Source organism: Schistocerca gregaria, chromosome 1, assembly GCF_023897955.1.
Source record: "Schistocerca gregaria isolate iqSchGreg1 chromosome 1, iqSchGreg1.2, whole genome shotgun sequence".
Classification (NCBI taxonomy): Eukaryota; Metazoa; Arthropoda; class Insecta; order Orthoptera; family Acrididae; genus Schistocerca; species Schistocerca gregaria.
The window spans coordinates 913,649,029-913,663,713 of record NC_064920.1 but is presented as its reverse complement, the minus strand read 5'-3'; positions in this window follow the sequence as shown (position 1 = coordinate 913,663,713).

Below are 14,685 nucleotides of genomic sequence, written 5' to 3'. Positions count from 1 at the left end.
GACATGATACAACTGATTGCTCACCTTCCTACACCATTTTAGGTGATTGGGAACTTTAATGCCCACCATCGCCTTTGGAGCTCTCCAGTATCGTGCCCGAGAGGCCCCTTCTCGGCAGACCTTTCCAACCACCTCAATCTAGTCTGCTTAAATACCGGTGCACCTACCTTCCTTTCGGACGCAACGCATACCTATTCTCACTTGGACCTCTCAATATCCATTTTCCAACTTGCACATCGGTTCGAGTGGTATGCTCTATCTGACACATACTCGAGCGACCATTTCCCCTACGTAATCCATCTCTAGCATCTCCCCGTTCCACTAGCTGGAACATCTCCAAAGCCGACTGGGGGCCTTTCACCTCCCTTGCGACCTTCCATGATCAAAACTTCTGCGATAGTCAGGTCGCATACCTCACGGATATTATTCTCACTGCTGCTCAATATTCCATCCCTCATACTACCTCTTCTCCACGTCGAGTCCCAGTCCACCGGTGGACTCATCACGCAGCGACGCTACTCATGCTCTGCCACGTGATTTACGCACCTTCCAGAGCCCCCCTACTATGGCGAACTGCGTCAGTTACAAACGACTCCGTGCACAATGTCGTCGTGTTATCAAAGAAAGCAAAAAGGCTTGCTGGGTGGCTTTCACCAGCTCATTCAACAGTTTGACTCCTTCTTCGGTTGTCTGGGGTGGCCTGCGCCCACCATCTGGCACCAAGGTCCACTTTCCGATATCTGGCCTGACTGTAGCGAATGAAGCCCTTGTGGATCCTGAGGATGTCTCAAATGCCTTCGGCCGCTTGTTTCGCGGAGGTTTCAAGCTCTGCCCATTACCAGCCTGCCTTCCTCCCCCGAAAACAAACAGAGGAGGCTCGGCCACCTTCTTTCCAGTCTTTGAATCGTGAAAGTTACAATGCAACGTTCACTGTGCGGGAAGTCGAAAGTACACTCGCCAAGTCCCGATCCTCTGCTCCTCGGCCAGATGGTATCCGTATTCAGATGCTGAAGAACCTTTTTCCGGCAGATAAAGGCTTTCTTCTTCGCGCCTATAATCGCATCTGGACTGAAGGTCATGTTCCCATACGCTGTCGTGAAGCAATTATGGTTCCCATACCCAAACCAGGGAAGGACAAACACCTTCCTTCCAGTTTTCGCCCCATCTCTCTTACCAGCTGCGTCTGCAAGGTGATGGAGCACATGGTAAATTCTCAATCGGTTTGGCTCCTTGAATCTCCACGCCTCCTTTCCAATGTCCAATGTGGCTTTCGTAGGCGCCGCTCTGCTGTTGACCACCTAGTTACCTTGTCGACCTTCATTATGAACAACTTTTTTCGTTAAGCGCCAGGCGGTGGCTGTGTTCTTCGATTTGGAGAAGGCTTACGACACCTGTTGGAGGTTGGGCATTCTAGGCACCATGCACACTTGGGGCCTTCCCAGTCGCCTCTCTCTTTTTATTAATGCAAATTTTATTGGATAGAATGTTCAGGGTATGTGAGGGTTCTGTTTTGTCACATGCCTTTCTCCAGGAGAATGGGGTGCCCCAGGGCTCCGTTTTGAGAGTGACCCTTTTTGCCATAGCTATCAATCCAATAATGGATTGCCTTTCAGCTGACCTTTCAGGCTTCCTTTTCGTAGAGGACTTCACGATCTACTGCAGCTCTCAGAGAACATGTCTCCTGGAGTGCTGTTTTCAGCGTTGTCTAGACCGTCTATATTCCTGGAGTGTCGCTAACGGTTTCCGTTTTTCTCGTGAGAAAACGGTCCGTATGAACTTCTGGCGTTGCAAACAGTTTCTGCCATCATCCAGACATCTTGGTCCCGTTGCTCTCCCATTCGTGGAGACAACAAAATTTTTAGGTCTTATATTTGACAGGAAACTTTGTTGGTCTCCACATGTCTTACTTGGCTGCTCCTTGTACCCGTTTCCTAAATGTCCTCCGTGTTCGCAGCAGCACGTCATGGGGAGCAGATAGAATGGTCCTGCTTCGTTTATATCGGTCCATTGTCCAGTCAAAGCGGGATTGTGGAAGCTTTGTCTACTCTTCTGACCGGCCGTCCATCTTACGCAGTCTAAACTCTATCCACCATCGGGGGTTCCGTTTGACGACTGGAGCATTCTACACCAGCCCTGTTGAGAGTCTGTATGCCGAAGCTACCGAATTACCGCTTAACTACCGGCGCGCTAAGTTGCTTTGTCGGTTATCCTGCCAACTGATGTCAATGCCCGACCAACCGTCATATTTCTCCTTCTTTAACGACTCTCTCGACCGCCAATACGGGCAGTGGGTGAGACCCCGATGCCACCTTGGCTCCAGACTCAGGTTCGCGTTCACCTTGAACTCAGTTCGCTCCCAAAGGAGAGGACCGCGGATTCGATATACCGCTGGATGTTTGTCGAACTTCTTTCGAGGCTAGCTAATAATGTGTTTATTTACACTGATGACTCCGAGACTACTACTGGCGTCGGATGTGCCTTTGTCGTTGGGGATGATACCTTTCAATACCAGCCCCTTGACCAGTGTTCAAGCTGTAGAGCTGAGCTTTTTTCTCTCTAACAGGCTGTTCAGTATATCCGCTGCCATCATTATTCTCCCTATGCCATCTCCTCTGATTTTTTGAGCGCCATTCAGAGTCTCCGAGACCCATATCTGGACCACCCTCCCGTGCAACGAATTCAATGGTCCCTTCAGTCACTTGCTGATACCGGCGCTAGTGTCCTTTTTTGTGGATTCCTGGCCACGTTGGTGTGTCTGGGAACGAAGCTGTTGATGCTGCGCCCAAGGCTGCTGTCCTCCTGCCTCGGATGGCTTCCTTTTGTGTCCCATCAACTAATGCTAGTGGGGTTCTTTGTCGGCGCGTTTCATCATTGTGGCATGAGGCTTGGTCCTCTCTCCATGAAAATAAGCTTAGGGCCATCAAAACGATCCCGACGGCTTGGACGTCCTCCTCACGACCTTCCCGGCGAGAGGAGGTCATTCTGGCCAGGTTGCCGATTGGGCATTGCCGAGTTAGCCAACCCTATCTGCTGTCCGGTGACCCAACCCCGCAGTGCCCCTGTGGTCATCCATTGAATGTGCGCCATGTTATATTGTCCTGTCCCCGTTTTATTCACTCTAGTGTTCTCCTGTGTCTGCCGTCTACCTTACTGGAACTTTAAGCTGATGATGCTCGAGCAGCTGCTCATGTCCTTAGTTTTATTACATTGATGGACTTGTCCAAACAGATCTAACCCTTTTTTTGTTTATCTGCGTCTTCGTAAGTACTTTCTGGTGTTGCCCCTTGCCCCTTGCGTTTTTCTACGCTATTAGTGCACGGACGTTTGTTACTTGGAGCTACTGACCTTAGTAGTTGTGCGCCCTAAACAAAAAAAAAAAAAGACATCGTTGGGGGACACCGCAATCCGTGACCATTCGGTTTTCAGTTATTTGCCACAGCCCAGGAGGATGGTTGTAGTTAGGTCCACTACATGCGCCACTCACAGATCCAGTACACCACAAACACGATGTCAGGTGACTTGGTTTTCGCCATAATATTCTTAAATCTGAAGGTACGCTTCCAGATGAAATAATCGCATGAATAAACTAACTTCATCAATATATAAACATTTCAGAAGAGAAATTGTCATGATGAAACCGCAGGTCATCTGCAGGGTCCTCTGTGACTTGCTAGGGGTTACATGTAGGTATCTGGCGCCTGTGATCCATTCTGATGAGCTCTTTCTGGAGTCGTTGACTCCTGACCAGTTGTTAGTTGCAGGCAGTCTGTTCGCTACACTAGTACTAGGTATCCGACGATGATCCCTCTCATCATCGTTGCACCTGGATTTTGACTCCTATATCTGCATTTACCCCAAATCTTGGTTCATGGAGGCACTGTAAAAGATACATTTCTCCCTGTCCTTAGGGATGCAGTACCTCTCACGATCTCGCTGACATCGCTCATACTACAATATGTGATCAAAAGTCCGGACACCTGGCTGAAAATGACTTACAAGTTCGTGGAGCACTCCATCGGTAATGCTGGAATTCAATATGGTGTTGGCCCATATCCAAGTTTCCTCACATCCCGCCTTGCAGTGGATTCTGATGCAGTTAGGAATTCCTGTGTGATCGTCTGGTTAGATGTCTGCCTATTTCACATTACGACCCTTTCAGTGGTCGGCGGTTTCTGTCAGTTAACACACGAGGTCGGCTTTTACGCTTTTGTGCACTACGTGCCTCTTCACGTTTCCATTTCACTATCACATCGGAGACACTGGACCTAGGAATGTGTAGAAGTGTGGAAATCTTGCATACAGACATATGACACAAGTGACACCCAATCACCTGACCACCTTCTAAGTGCATGAGTTCCACGGAGCGCCCCATTCTGCCCTCTCACGATGTATAATGATTATTGCAGTTACTGATACGAAGTACCTGGCAGCACAATGCACCTAATATGAAAAACGTGTGTTTTTGGGGTGTCCGGATACTTTTGATCCATAGTGTACGTCTGATGACAACAAAGTGAAATACACGTGTTTTTTATTCCCCATGGTAACGTGATAGTTCTTTTCCCATCACAGCAGTTCTCTCTTCTTCAGTTTCCTAACAGCACATTGAAGTATGTGCACTCGAACACATTTATTTCCATCTGGAATCTCTGTACTAGCACCTTCTGGCAAGCCATGGGACGACATACGTTAACATAACTTTCTGTAGTAGTAGTAACGCGTTAACAGTATTTATTGTTGGAGCTGTCGTCCCACATCTATTGGAGGATGAATGACGAGAAATACCTGGAAATGGGACGAAACTGTGAATTTACAGTAAACAGTATCCAGTTCATGACGGTGACAACGACACCAGTCTCCGACAAACATTCTTTCTCAGAAGGTACCTGAAAATGGTGCAATGCAGTACCAAAATTGTATGCCACTAAAATAAAATGTATAAATACAGTTGAAGGTGTTGCCCACTACATAAAAGTATCTGTGCTCTACCTGCAGTAAAGTGAATTAATGAACATATAGAAATAAATGTCATCAGTGATTAAACATCAGCTACCAAGTATGTTAGTACCCCTAGGAATCCTACTGGCTGATTTTATTCTAGGTATTTTTTTATATTTATTTCGTAAGTTAGCATTTGTAGAGACAATACATATTGTGTTATATTACTAACTGGGAATATTTCCCTATTTTTGATAATAAAGATCCTGATGGGTTGAAAAAGAAGATATCTGAGTTCAATGTAAAAGCAGCACTTCTGTGTTTTTTAGTCAGATCTAGCGACCTATGCGGAGTGAGCGGAGGCGAATAGGGCTATAGGGACCGACGGTACGAGGGGAAACATCTTTATCGTCATCGACACCACAACTGAGCGAGAGCTATCGTAACATCTTCGGAAGTTCAGGAACCGTCCACCGTAAGACAGCTTACAACAATATACGTGACACAATGGGGAAAAACCTAAAAAGTTTTACGCTTTATACAGCTTTAGGATTTGTTTTTATTGTATGACATTATAATACCTTTATTATAAACCAAGCATTTTTTTAAAATTTTAGACTCCCTTAATAACCACACTACTATAAAACAGTAGCTTCACCTTTCGCTAAAAATACAAGAAATCTAATATCCATAATTTAATACACTTACGGTTTGTCACACAACAGCACACGGCACTTACCAACATAATCTGGTGCCACCATTCACTCGTAATAGTATCGACTAGCCTCTGACAGTGTTATACTTAATCATTAACCATGGAACTTACCGTTGGTGAGGAGGCTTGCGTGCCTCAGTGATACAGATAGCCGTACCGTAGGTACAACCACAACGGAGGAGTATCTGTTGAGAGGCCAGACAAACGTTTGGTTCCTGAAGAGGGTCAGCAGCCTTTTCAGTAGTTGCAAGGGCACCAGTCTGGATGATTGACTGATCTGGCCTTGTAACATGAACCAAAATGGCCTTGCTGTGCTGGTACTGCGAACAGCTGAAAGCAAGGTGAAACTAAAGCCGTAATTTTTCCCGAGGGCATGAGTGCAGCTTTACAGTGTGGTTAAATGATGACTGCGTCCTCTTGGGTAAAATATTCCGGAGGTAAAATAGTCCCACATTCCGGGCGGGGACTACTTAGGAGGACGTTGTTATCAGGAGAAAGAAAACTGGGGTTCTATGGGGCGCAGAGTGGAATGTCAAATCCCTTAATCGATCAGGTAGGTTAGAAAATTTAAAAACGGAAATGGATATGTTAAAGATAGATATAGTAGGAATTAGTGAAGTTCGGTGACAGGATGAACAAGACTTCTGGTCTGGTGAGTACAGGGTTACGAATACAAAATCAAATAGGGAAAACGCAGGAGTAGGTTTAATAATGAATAAAAAAGTAGGAATGCGGATAAGCTACTACAAACAGCATAGTGAACTCATTACTGTGGCCAAGATAGAAACGAAGCCCATGCCTATCACAGTAGTACAAGTTTATATGCCAACTAGCTCCGCAGATGAAGAGATTGAAGAAATGTATCGTAAGATAAAAGAAATTATTCATAGAGTGAAGGGAGACGAAAATTTAATAGTCATGGGTGACTGGAATTCGATATCGATAGTAGGAAAAGGAAGAGATGGAAATGTAGTAGGTGAATACGGAATGGGGTTCAGAAATGAAAGAGGAAGCCGCTTGGTAGAACCTTGCACAGAGCATAAATTAGTCATAGCTAACATGTGGTTCAAGAATAGTAAAAGGAGGTTGTACACATGAAAGAAGCCTGGAGGTACTGGAAGGTGTCAGATAGATTGTATAATGGTAGGACAGAGTCTTAAGAACCAGGTTTTAAACTGTAAGACATTTCCAGGGCCAGATGTGGACTCTGACCACAATCTATTGGTTATGAACATTAGATTAAAACTGAAGAATTGGCACAAGGGTGGGAATTTAAGGAGATGGGACCTGGATAAATTGAAAGAACCAGAGCTTGTAGAGAGTTTAAGGGAGAGCATTAGGGAACGACTGACAAGAATGGGGAAAGAAGTAAGGCAGAAGAAGAATGGGTAGCTTTAAGAAATGGAATAATGAAAGCAGCAGAGGATCAAGTAGGTGAAAAGATGACGGCTAATAGAAATCGTTGGGTAACAGAAGAGATACTGAATTTAATTGATGAAAATACAAAAATGCAGTAAATGAAGCAGGCAAAATGGAATACAAACGTCTCAAAAATGATATTGACAGTAACTGCAAAATGGCTAAGCAGGGATGGCTAGAAGACAAATGTAAGGATGTAGAGGCGTATATCACTAGGGGTAAGATAGATACTGCCTACAGAAAAATTAAAGAGACATTTGGAGAAAAGAGGACCACCAGCATGAATATCACGAGCACAGATGGAAACCCAGTTCTAAGCAAAGAAGAAAAAGCAGGAAGGTGGAAGGAGTATATAGACGGTCTATACAAGGGCGACGTTCTTGAGGACAGTATTATAGAAATGGAAGAGGATGTAGATGAAGATAAAATGTGATATACGATACAGCGGGAAGAGTTTGATAGAGCACTGAAAGACCAAAGTCGAAACAAGGTCCCGGGGATAGACAACATTCCATTAGAACTACTGATAGCCTTGGAAGAGTCAGTCCTGACAAAACTCTACCATCTGGTGAGCAAGATGTATGAGACAGACGAAATGCCCTCAGACTTCAAGAAGAATATAATAATTCCAATCCCAAAGAAAGCAGGTGCTGACAGATGTGAAAATTACCGAACAATCAGTATAATAAACCACGGCTGCAAAATACTAACACGAATTCTTTACAGACGAATGGAAAAACTGGTAGAAGACGACCTCGGGGAAGATCAGTTTAGATTATGTAGAAATGCTGGAACACGTGACGCAATACTGACCCTCCGACTCGTCTTAGAGAATAGATAAGGAAAGGCAAACCTATATTTCTAGCACTTGTAGACGTAGAGAAATCTTTTGACAATGTTGATTGGAATACTCTCTTTCAAATTCTGAAGATGGCAGGGGTAAAACACAGGGAGCGAAAGTATACTTATAATTTGTACAGAAACCAGATGGCATTTCTAAGAGTCGAGGGGCATGAAAGGGAAGCAGTGGTTGGGAAGAGAGTGAGACAGGGTTGTAGCCTATCCCCGAAGTCATTCAATCTGTATATTGAGCAAGCAGTAAAGTAAACAAAAGAAAAGTTCGGAGTAGGAATTAGAATCCATGGAGAAGAAATAAAATTTTGAGGTTTGCCGAGTACATTGTAATTATGTCAGATACAGCAAAGGACCTGGAAGAGCAGTTGAACGGGATGGACAGTCTCTTGAAAGGAGGATATATGATGAACATCAACAAAAACAAAACGAGGATATGGAATGTAGTCGAATTAAATCGGGTGATGCTGCGGGAATTAGATTAGGAAAAGAGACACTTAAAGTAGTAAAGGACTTTTGCTATTTGGGGAGAAAAATAACTGATGATGGTCGAAGTAGAGAGGATATAAAATGTAGATTGGCAATGGCAAGGAAAGCGTTTCTGAAGAAGAGAAATTTGTTAACATCGAGTATAGATTTAAGTGTCAGGAAGTCGTTTCTGAAAGTATTTGTATGGAGTGTAGCCATGTATGGAAGTGAAAGGTGAACGATAAATAGTTTAGACAAGAAGAGAAGCTTTCGAAATGTGGTGCTACAGAAGAATGCTGAAGATTAGATGGGTAGGTCACATAACTAATGAGGAGGTATTGAATAGAATTGGGGAGAAAAGAAATTTGTGGCACAACTTAACTGGTAGAAGCGATAGGTTTGTAGGACAAATTCTGAGGCATTAAGAGACCACCAATTTAGTGTTGTAGGGTGGTGGGTAAAAATCGTAGAGGGAGACCAAGAGATGAATATACTAAACAGATTCGGAAGGATTCAGCTTGCAGTAGGTACTGAGAGATGAGGAAGCTGGCACAGGATAGAGTAGAATGGAGAGTTGCATCAAATCAGTCTCTGGACTGAAGACCACGACAACAACAACATACTTAATAGTGGAATTAATTTTTCTGAGCTGTAACAACATACACCATCTGACACTCGTAGTAAGTAGCAATCCTCACGTATTTTTGATGACTTCCTGCTTTTCTGTTTTCTTCGTACATTACTATAAATAACTTACATGAAAATGTATATCCAATATTTATGCCCATTTTCGTGTCACACCCGAAGTCGACATAATTTGCTCAAAACTGATCATAACAGATAATTTTTTGTGATCTAGGTAGGTTTGCTCATTGTTCTGTATAAAGGGAGATTACTGTCATTAATAACCGTACAGGAAGGGGAAACAAATATACAGCAAAGAGATTCTTCAAAGTTCCTGAGGGCCAATATTGAACAGAACTTTAAGTGAAAAACGTATACGGAGTGGTTATAAGTGAATGTGCATCTACTCAAAAAGATAAAGTGTGGGCTGTGATTGTTGCATAGCAGGGAAACGTGGTATATATTTTAATGCGTTAATGTGAAACCGATTTACACTGAAAATAACTTAGTTCTAATTTTGACCACCACGTGCAAATATTGCGCTGTGACTGCAAGAAAGACGTAAAGAAGTGTGCAAATATTGCGCTGTGACTACAAGAGTGGGGTATAGAAATCTTTTCGTATGTAATAGGCTAGGACCGGAAAGTGGTCAGAAAACATCAAACAATTCATAAAGCCATAATACTGATTTCATTATTAACCGCCACTTACAAAATTTGTTAAATATCTGCTTCGACGATATGCTGCATGTATAAAACGATGTGATCAACAGTTGTTCCCTTCAGCTCCGGTAGAATCAGAGCACCGTGTTTCTGTATACTGGCCTGCACATTAGGTGGAGACCTGAAGTGTTCCTGGTAAAAGCGTCCATTTAGAAATCACAGGAGTCAAGAGTCACATGGATTCTGTTAAGGTGATCATGGAGGCCATGCACCTGGAAAACCTTTGGTCATAACACCTTCGTGGGAGGTTGCATCCATCAGATCTTTCATTGGGTGAGTGACCTGACGTGTTGCTCCGTTTCGAGTGGAATCAGTGATTTCCACACAGTTGCGTTCTTCCAAAGTAGGAACCAGGTGCTTTAAAAGGAGGTCTCGATAACGTCCAGACTTCGCGGGATACCTGACAGGCATTCTGATTGTATTCTCTTCAAAGAGGAACGGACCGAGAATAAAGGTGCATGTCAATTAAGAATGCACTGTGCCACACGGCGAGTGCAATAGCTTCTCATGTACGGCACGCGGTTTAACTGTAACGCATGTTCGCTACACCCTGCAATATAAAATGCGCCTCATCACTTCGTACAATGACGCCCAGTCACGTGTCACCAACTTCAACCCATGCCAGAAATGGAGAGAAATTCAGAATGTTACTGTAGACCATGGGGCTGCATCTTACGGGTCCTAGTGTAATAAGGACTGCAAAACTTTCCGTACTGTTCACCATGTGGTGGACAATTGTCGCGACACAGCATGGTCAGCAACAGTATTTTTCGTCAATACCTTCCAAGGGGTAGGACGACTTCCTCTTCCAGGTGCCACATCAAGCCCATTCGTGTTTTAGAATTTCATTATCATCTTCCTTAAACCACTCAGTGACATCGGGCCTCTCCTTCGACCTGGCAGTCGGTGATAATTTCTCACTAAAGCACTGTAACTGCGGCCTTTCGCATGAAACAGTTTCACTGACAGCGTACGGTCTCTCTTCTCGACAGTCATGCTGTACACCCACTTTATGGCTTGGATGTAATATCGTCATAGAGACAGTGTAAAGCGCCAGATTTCCACCTGGTGGTAAGAATTGAAACTCTTTCTTTCAGCTTAGCTCGGTTCAGCAGTAACGGATTATCATATCCACTTAGTTTCGATGCAGCCCACACTACATGTTCGGAAGCAACTGCACTTTAATTATAACCCCCGGTATTATAGATTTTCTCAAACACTTTAGTTCATCAACATTTATTGTGTGAGTCATTACTGATTTTGGGACAAAATTTTTATAATTTGGTCTTAGTTTACTAACATCTCTTCACTGATAACATATGAAACAATTTTCTGGGGCAATTTCAATCCGTAGTCATAAGTAAATCACTGCACAGAAGCTACCTGTGAGGGTAACATTTAGTGTCCATCCTTAAATTTCACGTTGGTACATATTTGAGAAATTATACATAGTAACCCCACCTTCAAGATGTATTTACTATTCTACGAATTTTGTAGCGAAAAATCAAGCATAATCAGGAAATAATAATAGCACCCATAAATACAACACTAGGAACAAAACAGAATCCACTGTTAATAACGTAACCTGACTGCTGTATAGTGTAACGTGACAGATTGCTTTGATGAAGTGAGGTGTTACACAAGCATTTTTTGAACCGACGAGTGATATGGCATTACATATTCCGTTGTTCGGATATATCTTGCAGTTAAGCCACGTATTATGATACGCATGGACGCACCGTATCTGCAAACCAGGACGACGTGTCATCTTAAGATGCATCGGTACTAGCTGGTCGGGTAGTTTACTCTGTGTCGTCGGGCCCTGCCTCGGAGATATGGTGCGAGCTACAAAAGGAGAGCGGCTCTGACAGTTCCTGTGACGTCACGGGACCATGAAGATATTTACTCTTGTAGATTCTTTTAATAGTAATCTGTCAATTATGCCAAAGGCGTGTTCTGTCTTTATTCTTGTAAATTTTTTGCGATGTCCTGAATAATGTAAAGACTTTGTGGCGCACAGCTATTGCAAGCAAGAGTACAACAAACGAGAAGTTGCTAATGAGAAGCCTCGTGTTTATTTCGATAGTGGGATGTTGGGCTAGTGCTCTTTACTTCCAGAAGTAACTGCGGCACGTCGAGAAAAAAAGTTCGACCAGAAGAGATTGTGGAGCGAGCTGAATATGTACGGTGCGCAAACTTGAATAATACGAAGTCATGTCTCCCGATCATACTTTACTTCGCCACTCGATTGCACGGAAAAGAACCAGCGGAACATCACAGTAGAAAGGAGTGGAGTACACAGGTACATGAATATTTGATTACCTCTCACGTGAATTAAAGGCGGTAGCTTGTAACGCAAGTTTTGAAAGTCAACTTAAATTTGCAACGCCATAACCAGCTCCCTTTCAATTTTCAGCCACCTATGAGCTCCCATTTTATTAGGAGTAAACACACAGACCGATTCCTGGCGTAGAATGATCGCAACTTAAGAAAACCAATCTAACCTCGGCACACAATAATTAACTCGCTGCAGCAAATAAATGGAAATGGTATCATATAGTTACTTATTCATTGTAGAATCTGCGTCTCCACCAGACAATCCTCTCTCCAAATACGGCTCCACTTCACAAGCACGTAACTGACTCGGAACATCACGTAGACTCGAATGTAGCTTAGTAATAGCGAATTCTGTTTCAAGCAAGGATAGCCACTTGGGCAGCAACCCGCGAACGATTACCATTTTATCGAAAGTAATCTCACCCACCAAAGACGTAAAAGGGCATCAGTGATTAGTCAAAGCGGTTGCGTCAGTGATACTATCAGCTAACTGACAGCAGGCTCGTGCAAATTATGGCAAAGATGAATACTTCGTTTCACTGCAAACAAAATTTAACGTGCCGAAAATACTGGCAGGTTTCACATTCATCCAGTTTTGTTGCAGAAACAAATTCTAGTTACGTAAATGACCATCAAGTAATCTTGTTTTCACAGGTAAATTTTAGATCATGGTGACTGTCACCGACGTTATTCACCGAACGGCAGAGCATTGTCCAGGCAGTTTACTGGCTGCTATGAAGGTGGCACGCAGCCACAGGAGGGGGGAGGACTTGGACTCATCGGCTCGCCAGCAAAATGTGCCGCACTCCTGGTTCATCGGACACTCGCCATCTATGACAACCATAGGCCCAGTCCCACAACAGCGCTCTTCCAACATCTCCAACTAGATGCCCAGGTTGCTAAGCTCGATCCAATGGCGATCACTTTTCGATTGGTTTATGTGAGTCAGTTCTTTATGCAGAAGAGATATATTTCACCAGACTATTCAGAGCACGAACATCTGACGGCAAAGAAGCTATATAAAGCCGTTCGCGGAATATCGCCCGGAATAAGTATGAAGCAAGGCACCCACATCGACAATGGAAGATTGCTTGGCAGAACACCTCCGCCCGTTATCTGTCCCCACTAGTCAAAACTAAGTGGTATAAAGTGGTGAATCGGACAATACCTACTATTGAAATACTGCACGGGCTACATCCAATTCTGTCCAACTTCTGTGCCACTTGTAGTGGGACATGGAGCGTCTCATGAATCGCACAACGTAGCTGACAGGAAACCAGCATGTATACGTGTCACAGGATAAATTATTAGTCAACATCAAGGTATTCAGTTAATGAGGTTCTGGGAAGAAACTTATGAAGTGAATAAGGAAAAATAGCACTGATGAGCTGTGGTGGCGTGTTTGATGGCCGGACTGTTGTCCGACTTTTCAGAGCAATAGTTCAGCACCGCGTATACACAACACGAAAATCGTACGACAAGAACTGTATTAATTATACACATTCTTCCTGCAAATGAATCTCATTATCGCCGGCCGCTATGGCTGAGCGGTTCGAAGCTCTTCCGTCCGGAACCGCGCGACTGCTACAGTCGCAGGTTGGAATCCTTCCTCGGTCATGGATGTGCGTGGTGCCGTCGGCCTATAGGACTGATGACCTCAGATGTTAAGTCCCACAGTGCTCAGAGCCATATGAACCAATCTCATGATAATTTCAGGTAGACCTATTTTCTGATATCCTTGATCACAAATATACACAGGGTGAACCAGAACTCCAGGAGTAAATGTTGGAGGCATTATAGGGATATTTTCTTAGTATTTGGGTATAAGACACACATGATCCCGGTGTTTCGTTACAGAGTAGCTACATATCGATTGGTCTCTTATCCCTTGTATAGGGATTACACTAAAAATATTTGCACAGCAATGTAAATGTCAACGGTTTGTGCTGTGTGCCTTGTTGGGAAAAGAACGTTTCCTAATGACATATCGATTGGTCTCTAACCCCTTGTATAGGGATTACACTAAAAATATTTGCACAGCAATGTAAATGTCAACGGTATGTGCTGTGTGCCTTGTTGGGAAAAGAACGTTTCCTATTGACTCACAACTCTTGCAGTTAACAATTTTAACGCATACTTTACTCTTGGTTCGTCGGCATGCTTCCAGCATTGTTCGGTCGTCACTAGGGTTCGTTTTCCAGACTGTGTTACTGGTACGTCAACAGTGATACACAGCAGTGTGGGCAGGTCTACTAATAAAGAATCGTTCGATACGTATCTAGTTTAGGGTTGAGAGAGTACATTGGAAGAGCAGATCGACAACTCTATGCTCAGCTACTGCCGCAGCGACAGCAACCACCAATAATTATACACCTGTACATAGGTGCCTACGAATAACCGAATCTATTCGTGTTACAGTTACAACACTTTGGTGACTGAGTATTACACTTTTTCCACTGCCTTGAAAGTATTTATTATTAAAAAAAAACATAATAAATCATATTACCATTCTGTAGCAAGCCACCGGAGACTACAGGTCCATTATACGAAAATACTCAGAAAATGTCCCTGAACAACATTGGAAATTTTGACGCTTACGCTCTTGTTCAC